We start from the raw sequence: 9,489 nt of genomic DNA on the forward strand, positions 1-9,489 counted from the left end.
CAATCCAATAAGTAATAAACTTGTACAAGTATAGTTGAAGAAATGTATGTTCCATTGCAAATACATTTAAATAAATCACTCCCAGCCAGCGTGTTCCTAACACAGTGCAAGCTAGCGTATGACATACCGATGTATAAGAAAGGAGATAAAACACTACCGTCTAAATGCAGACTAATTGTTGACTTCAGCTAAATTATATACACTATTCATAAGTCCAACCTTAGAATATACTTCTGGAGTCTGGGATAATTGTTCTATTGAAGATTCGGAAAGATCAGAATAAAGGGGGGAAAATCAGATGGAAGATGCACGGATCGTTCCAGATCTATACCCATTAATTCTTCTAGATAGTCTCTTTATGCGGAAACTGCTTGGTTTGCACAACGAAGGAAAAGGAAGAGATTATGCATTATGTATTCGATTATAAATACTCAAGTACCTAACTATTTAAACGAACTTCTTCCACAAAGGAGATATGAGGCATCTAATTATCGTCTACGTTACTCTCAAAGTATCACACCAATCTCAACCAAACTTTATATTTTCACACGACCTTTTACCATATACGATTCGTCTTTAGAACTCTCTGCCTGATGATATCCGAAATCCTCCAAATCTTTCTATTTTTAAGAAACGTTTCTCTAATTTAACTAACGGGTCATCACACAAGCAGAAAGACATCTTATTGTAGGTGAGTAGTCACGTCACTTTTCAATGATAAATCTAGACTTAACCAAGAAGTGTATTGAAAGGTAGAGCGAAAGAGCTGGGATCTTTGGCATTAGGTAAGGGGCAATAGACAAAGTGTTCAACTTCTTCATTATCATAAGCACATGCACACGTGAAAGAGTTAACTAAATTCACCATGTAAAGGTCGGATTTCAGGAGACTACCTGCTTGTCTAAGTTTAGTATGTAGGATATTAAGGTGACATTTGTCAGTAGCGTAATTTTAGCGTGATGACCCGTTAGTTGAATTAGAAAAACGTTTCTTAAAAACAGAAAGATTTGGAGGATGAGAAACCTATAAACTAATATCAAATGTGTTAACATCGGTGGTTCTTTACAATTGGCATGACTTATTTGGTTATATACAAACCATCAAAAAACGGCAAGGGTAGAAGCGGGTAGCAAAGATATGAAGATCGGTAAGTCGCAAGCAATACCGAGACAAAAAAGGCAACTTTCAAGGTAGCATTTTCACACATTTATATTGACACGGGTCGTTTTAGACTAATGAGAAACCAATGACTGGATATCAAATAGGTCCAAATCTTTGTAGCTTTTTTTACGATTAACATGACATATTTAGCCTTATAGAAAACGATCATGTTGCAAGGATATAGGCGCACGGACAGAGAAATGAAGATGTACTTAATAAGATACATACACATAATTTTTACTGTTTTATTGCTTAAGTATATGCTTCATATCACTAGTATCAGCATCGAGGTATGTGATACCATCGCAAAACAGCAATACTAGAGGCACGTAACAAGGATATGAAGATTGGTAATGGTAAAGTCGCAAAGGATACTGGGTAAAATATATAAACTTTTCTAGGTTGCATTTTCACACATTTCTGTAGGCATAGATCAATTTAGACTGATGAGAAACCTACCAAATAATACCAGATTTGTCAAAATCTGTGTGTGCTTACGATTGGTATGACTTATTCGACTCTAAGATAAACGTTCGTGTTGTAAAGATCTAGGAGCACTAACATTCAAATGATTATCATCGAATTATATGGTACCATCTCAAAGCGGCAAGGGTAGAGGCACGTAGGTAGAATATAGAATATGATGATCCGTTGATGATCCGTAATATCGCAAGCGACACCAAGTAAAAAATATCAACTTTTTTACTTGCATTTTCACACATTTATATATTTCACAGATCAATTTAGACTGATGAGAAACCTATCAATTGATATCAAATTCGTCTAAATCGCGTTTTTAAAAAATTACTAATGTTATAACTTATTTGCCTATATGGAAAACGCTCATTGAGGAAGACATTGAGCGGACATACAGACACACAAAGATGTACTTTATAAGATGCATACACATATTATATATTGTTGTATAGCTTTCCTTATATGTTTGAGATCTATAATATTAAAATTGAAATATGTGGTACCGTGGCAAACTGCAATGGTAGAGGCACGTATAAGTCGCAACCGATATCGAGTCAAAAATACAAACTATTTTATTTTCATTTTCACACTTTTCTGTTCGCACGTATCGATTTAGACTGACGAGAAACCTAACAATTGATATCAAATTTTGCTAAATCGGTGTTTATTACTATTGTAATGACTTATTCACCTGTTTGTTAAACGATCGTATAGAAGACATTAGGAGAAAAGACAGACAAATGAAGACGTACTTAATAAGATACACACACATATTATTTACTGTTGTACAGCTTTAATTATATTCTTCAAATTTATAGTATTAGTATCGAAATATGTGGTACAATCGCAAAACGGCAATGGTAGTTTCACGTACCAAGGATATGAAGATCGGTAATGTCGCACCCGATATTCAGTAAAAAGAACAATCTTTTTTATTTTGCATTTTCACACCTGTCTATTGGCAGAGATCGACTTAGAATCATGAGAAACGTATCAATTGATATCAAACTTGTCAACATCGTTGGTTGTTTGCGATTGGTATGACTTATTCGCCTATATGGAAAATATTCGGTTAGGAAGGCACTAAACGCAAGGACGTACAAATGAAGACGTACTTCATAAGACGCATACACATTATTTACCGTTGAACAGCTTTTATTATATGTGTCAGGTTTATAGAATTAGCATCGAAAAAATGTGATACGATCGCAAAACGGGAATGGCAGATGGACGTAGCAAGGATACGATGATCGGTAACGTTGCAAGCGATACTGAGTGAAAAATACCAACTTTTCTATTTTGCATTTTCACCCATTTATATTGGCACAGATCTATTTAGACTGATAAAAATTTATCAACTGATATCAAACGTGTCAAAATCGTTCTTTGCGATTGGTATGACTTATTCGCCCATATGGAAAACTTTCGTATAGGTCAGATGTAGGCACACGGAAAGACAGATAAAGACGTGCTTAATAAGATACATACACATATTTTATAATTATGTACAGCTTTAATTCTATGCTTCAGATCTATAGTATTAGCATGGACGTATGTGCTACCATCGCAGAACGGGAACGGTATATGAACGTAGCAAGGATATGTAGATCAGTAAAGTCGAACCCAATATTCAGTAAAAAGTACACTTTTTTGTATTCTGCATGTTCACACATGTCTGTTGGCACAGATCGAGTTAGACAGATGAGAAACCTATATATTAATATGAAATTTGTCAAAATCGGTGTTTATTTACTATTGGTATGACTTATTCGTGTATATCGAAACCGTTCGTAGAGGAAGGCATTGGGCGCACGAACATACATTATGAAGACGTACTTAATAAGAAGATACATAAACATATTATTTACTGTTGTACAGCTTTAATTATATGCTTCAAATCTATAGTATTAGCATCCAAGTAGGTGCCACCATCCCTAAACGGGAAGGATGGAAGCATCAAGGATACGAAGATCGGTAAAGTCGCAAGCGACAATGAGTCGCAAATAGCAACTTTTTTATTATTCATTTTCACACATTTTTTTTAATTATTTTTTTTTTTTTTTTTTTTTTTTTTTGCACAGATCGATTTAAACTGATGAGAAACCTATAAATTGATATCATATATGTCGAAATCGGTGGTTGTTTACGATTGGTACAACTTATTTACCTATATGGAACATGTTCGTGTAGGAAGGCATTTTGGCGCACGGAAAGACAAATGAAGACGTATTTAATAAGATATATAAACATGTTATGCTGTTGTTTAGTTTTAATTTTATGCTTCAAATCAGTAGTCAGCATCGAAGTATGTTGTAAACTCCCCCTCCCCTTAGTATGCAACTGCAAGCACACTTTGTCAAATGCTAAAAGGCACTAACTTTCTTGAAAATTATAATAATCAAAAAAAATTCCGGATTCGTATATTATAACGTTATAATGCGCTTTCATTTTCCGTCAGGTGGGTCTCCAGGTCGAGTTGTTATGAACAACAGGAAACAGTATCGTACATTCTTTGCTAAGCGATCGCTCAGGTGGTGCAGTGTCTGTACAGAGCGTCCGCCTTGGATGCGAGAGGTCGCGGATTCAAACCCCTGCCGAATCACACTAAAGACATAAAAATGGTACTAGCAGCTGCCTCTTTTGGCGCCCATCATTAAGATATTGGTGTGAGGATAATGTGATTGGGTGGGACAAAATGCTGTATGTTTGTGGCATGATGCCACATTGCTAGACATCATTATAAACTGTCACAATGCAGACATGGTAGCGATATGATTGCATTTTTTTTTTAAAACTACGTTAAAAATTACACACACACACACACACACACACACACACACACACACACTTTGCTTAGTTATTTGCTATTTGAAGAGATGGAATATTGTTCATATTTCAACCGCTTTTTATTAATGATCATCGATGTGACCAACATATACGATAATAATACTCCCGATGATGATGATGATGGTTGTTGTTCTGATTTCTGTATTACTACTGCTCCATGGGTATATTATATATCGAACTTGAAAACAGAAGCACTACCAGCAATAAAGCAGCTTTGAAAACAAATCGCACTTAATCGATATCAATATATATTGACATCAAAATGAACGTCAAATGCTCTGTGCAACTGTATCGAAATGAACTATTACATGCTGGGTTTTTTTTCTTTTTTTGGGGGACAGTTTTAGACCGAAAAAAGTAGTACTTCAAGGCTCTGTCTATGGTATAAATATGTTCATGTACACTTTTCCATTGTAACTTTAAGTGTATAGACTGCAAATACGATGAAGCACAAATCGAGGACGTCGAGTGTTAGCATTGGAACAATGTTACTACTTCGGTCGAGAAGGATAACGACCTATATATGTATTCCTGCCCACTACCATGTAGGATGTATCAAACTGTATATTACTCAAGCGCTCTTTGTCGAGCGTGCTGGTGTGTGTGTACAAAAAAAAATGGAATATAATAACTTTAACTGAAATATATACAATTAAATTCTATATAAAAGTGATGCGGCACCTGGGAGTAAAGCAAAAATGGAAGAAACAAATTTCCGGATCGCTACTATCAACAGCAATGGGATAGACAAAGCGAAAGCAGACAAAGTAGCCAAAGAAACAAACTTTGGTGTAATAATGATACAAGAAACACACTAGAGAATTAAGCCAGAGTTCGAAATTTTAGTAGAAGACAAACTTAACGCAATAAAGATATGCAACAATTTTGCAAATAATGATATTAGAGTTGGTTGCAACAATAATATTTTTAAAACGCTGGGAAAGGTTTGAGGAGGGGGGAATTTTTTAAGGGACGGTTGCTACGTGTTAAAATGTTTAATTGGCATATTATAAATGTGTACACGCCAGCTAATAGAAATAAGAAACTAATTTTAAAGAAAACTTATACACCTACCTACAACAATATTCGATGGAAAATCTAATCATAGGGGGAGATTTCAACTGGGTAACTATAAATTAAACCAGTCTAGCAGGATTGATAAATTTTACGGAAATTTTTATTATCCATTAATATATATTAATACTGCAATAACCAACCAAAAGCTATCAGACCATTTCATGCTCACTATTGACCTAAAAATGAAAAAAATAGAAAAATGTGGGTCAGGACTATGGAAACTAAATAATAAGATTTTAAATGACAAAGAATATGTCGAAATAATAATTAAAAAAAGAAATTGAAACCGTCAAAAATGAAGAAAATATTAATATAATAATTGATTGGGATGTTTTAAAAAACAAAATAAAAGGAATAAATATTCAGTACTCAAATAGAGGGCGGAAAAACCCCAGAAAAAAAAGACAAACACGAACTCAAATTAGAACTAAGCAAAACAACAAACGACGATGGAGAAAGAAAAAAAAAAACGATTGACAGACAAAATTAAAATCGTTGAAGAAGACGAAAATCAGGGGAGAATAATAAGGGCGGGAAAATTTACAGAGATCTACAACGAGGCAAAAAACGTATATAAGCGAGAAGAATTTAGAAAAGGGGGTGATACAATTTTAAACAATATCAAAATAAACAATGTAGCCCATACTGTAAAAGAAGATATCCTAAATAATATTTCCAAATATTATAAAGAACTATACACCACACACCACACAGAACATATACTTCAGCACAATCGACAGCTACTTAAAAAATGTCGACTGTGAGATGACATCAGCAGTACATAGAGACCAATGTGATGATGTCATCTCAGATGAAGAAATCACAAAAAGTATATCAACACTCACAAAAGTCACCAGGGAAAGATGGACTCATCGTAGAATTCTACCAAAAGTTCCACGGTGAACTGACGCCGATCTTAAACGCTTTGTATAATAATATAGTTTTAAGTAAAAATAAAATGACTAAATCTATGAGGGAGGGAGTTATCACAATTATATACAAAGGGAAAGGGAATAGAGACGAGATTAAAAACTGGAGGCCTATATCACTTTTAAACACGGACTATAAGATTTTAAGTAGGATTTTAACAAATACAGTAAAGGGTAGGATAAACAAGATAATTAATGTAAATCAAACTTGTGGGGGAGGGATATACAAAACAATATTTTAAACATTAAAACTATAATTAACTACATAAATGAAACTGGTATGATGAGTGCTATAGTACTCTTCGACCAGGAGAAAGCTTTCGACTGATTTGAACAAAACTGTATAAAGAATGTTTTTAAAAAATTTGGTTTCGGACCCAATTTCCAAAATGGACCAAAATCCTACACACTGGGATAATTAAACGGGAAATGCACGAAAGAATTTGAAATACAACGATCAGTGATACAAGGATGTCCACTATCAATGCTAGAATACGTAATGGCAATATAAATCCTACGTCACACGATAAGAAACAACCCAGATGTGCAAGCAGGGGCGTATTAACCATTAAGCAGACTAAGCACGTGCATAGGACACCAGGGCCAAAGGGGGCACCACAAAGTTGAGAAAAGGGTGAAAAGAAAGAAAGAAAAAAGAATGAAGATTTGTAAAAAAAACTGATACAACTAGTGCAAATTGATCATGATGTTCTGTTTCTTGATCATGTTACACCCTAGGGTTATCTTCTCAGGTGTACGTGGAAAAGAGGGGCGCGCCAAGATTTGTCAGTGCTTAGGGCACCAGTGAGCCTTAATCCGCCCCTGATTATACAAGGCATACAAATACCAAACCTAAAAAAGAATTAAAAAATGCTCTAACATGCATATGATTGCAACATCTTTATAAGAGAGGGGAAATGCTATAAGCGTCAGGTTCCAAAATAAACCACAACAAGCACGAAATCTTAAAAATAGTTAACTGGAGGGGCAACCACCCTGGATTATCGCCCCCCCCCCACACACACACACTTACTGAGAGACACTGTAAAGGCTCTAGGGGTTTACTTTGGTAATAAAAAAAAGAAGCTGTAGAAAATTATGAACATATTATCAATAAAATAAGAGAAAATGTGAAAATCTGGCCATGGCGCCATTACCTATCATGGAGCGGGCCCAAGTGGCCAAGACTTATTTATACTCAAATATTAACTACATAATTAAATCCATAGATATGGATAATACAATTTTAAACAAAACAGACAACGAAATAATAGATTATATATGGAATCATAAAATGCATCATGTAAAAAAAGAGACATTATATAGGGCCAAAAGTAGAGGGGGCTTGGGGTTGCCGAGCCCTCTACTACTATAATTAACTAACATAATCAAAAGATTAAAAAAAAAATGCACTCAGACCCGGCTACAGCGTGAGAAGCACCGTACATCTACTGGTTCGGCTTCACCTTGAGAAACCGACCAGAGATATACAAAAATAACAAATTAATATAAAAAAATCGAAGTGCCACGCAAACATATGAGAACTAATTTTAAAATATAGAGACAAAACAGATTTATGCAAAATTTAATAAGTAAAAGTCACGCTTGGATTAGGGAGGAGGTAACCAAAAATATAAAATGTAGAGTAGAGCAGGACAACTGAGGGGGTAAATTGGACAAAAAATTGGAAAAACTGGGGAAAATAAGATCTGTCAAAACACAAAGTATAATTTTTAAATACCTGCACAACACCTGGCTAACAGGCGAAGAAACAATCAAACATCGTATGCTGAGGATAATGCCGAAATGCCCTTTATATAAAACAGCGAACTTCACCAAACTACATACGATTGTCTAATGTGATAAATCTAAACATAATAGGATAAAGTTAATAATGAAAATTTGCAAAAAATATAAGTATAACAAAAATAACATTTTATTCATAGATTTAGACTACGAAAACAAAATCGTTCTAAAATGTATAGACTATATAGTAACTACGATGATATCCTGTGGACAGGTGATAAAGATTTTTAAATAAGATACGTGGTAAAAATAAGAATATTAACCACAACAAGAACTCAGTACGTCTTACGACGAATAGATACTTACCGTCAGGTTGATATAACGCAATTGATGTTGGAATTGGGGGAGAGAGGGGGAGGGAGGAATAGGTATTACAGACCGAAGGGTCGCGTAGCGCAATTGCGAGCTGATGCCATACCCATACCCCCTCCTCGCACCCCACAACAGCCATATTTCAAAGAAAATTTCAAATTCTATTTCAAATATTTCAAAGAAACCCATATAACTTTTTTTTTTTTTAAAGAGAAAAGGGAAGAAAGGAAGAAAGAAAAAAATAAAAGAATTTTGTAATTTAATTTTTTTTCTTCTTTCTCTGAAAGAAAATTCTAAAGACATATATAGGAAGGGATACAGGGAAAATATAAGGGGGAAGTAAATGGCGATGACATCATGGGGCTAAGTCACAGGGCTCAGTGAAGTGCATAGGCCCATCATGAGTCTTTGAAAACACCCAATGTAGAACATAAACAGACAAAATAAAGACACAAATACATACTGTATAACACTTAGTTTAAAACCCTACTAACTTCTCCCGCACTGCATGATTGACCACTATAGAATAATGTGGTCTCATAAATACGTTTGGATCTTTCAATAAAGCATAATCAGATAAACTAAATAAAGGAGGCCTAACGCGACCCAGGAAAAACACATAGAGAATAAAGAAGCGTGAACCTTGGATCGAGCGTAACCTACCTATCAACATCTTTAAAGACTATTATGAGGAACGACACATATTATCACTCGAATAATAAAATAGGAAATTATTTTTTTTAAACAAAATCTAAATAGTACACTATTCCATCGTCAAAATTAGAAAACCATAAAACAAATTAAAAGATACAATATAACATCATAAAGGAAGAAATACAACTGGGAAAGATATTTGATCTATACTTGCTGTCTCAAACAT

This window comes from Sinohyriopsis cumingii, chromosome 14 (genome assembly GCF_028554795.1).
Source record: "Sinohyriopsis cumingii isolate HCF-2022 chromosome 14, ASM2855479v2, whole genome shotgun sequence".
Taxonomy (NCBI): domain Eukaryota; kingdom Metazoa; phylum Mollusca; class Bivalvia; order Unionida; family Unionidae; genus Sinohyriopsis; species Sinohyriopsis cumingii.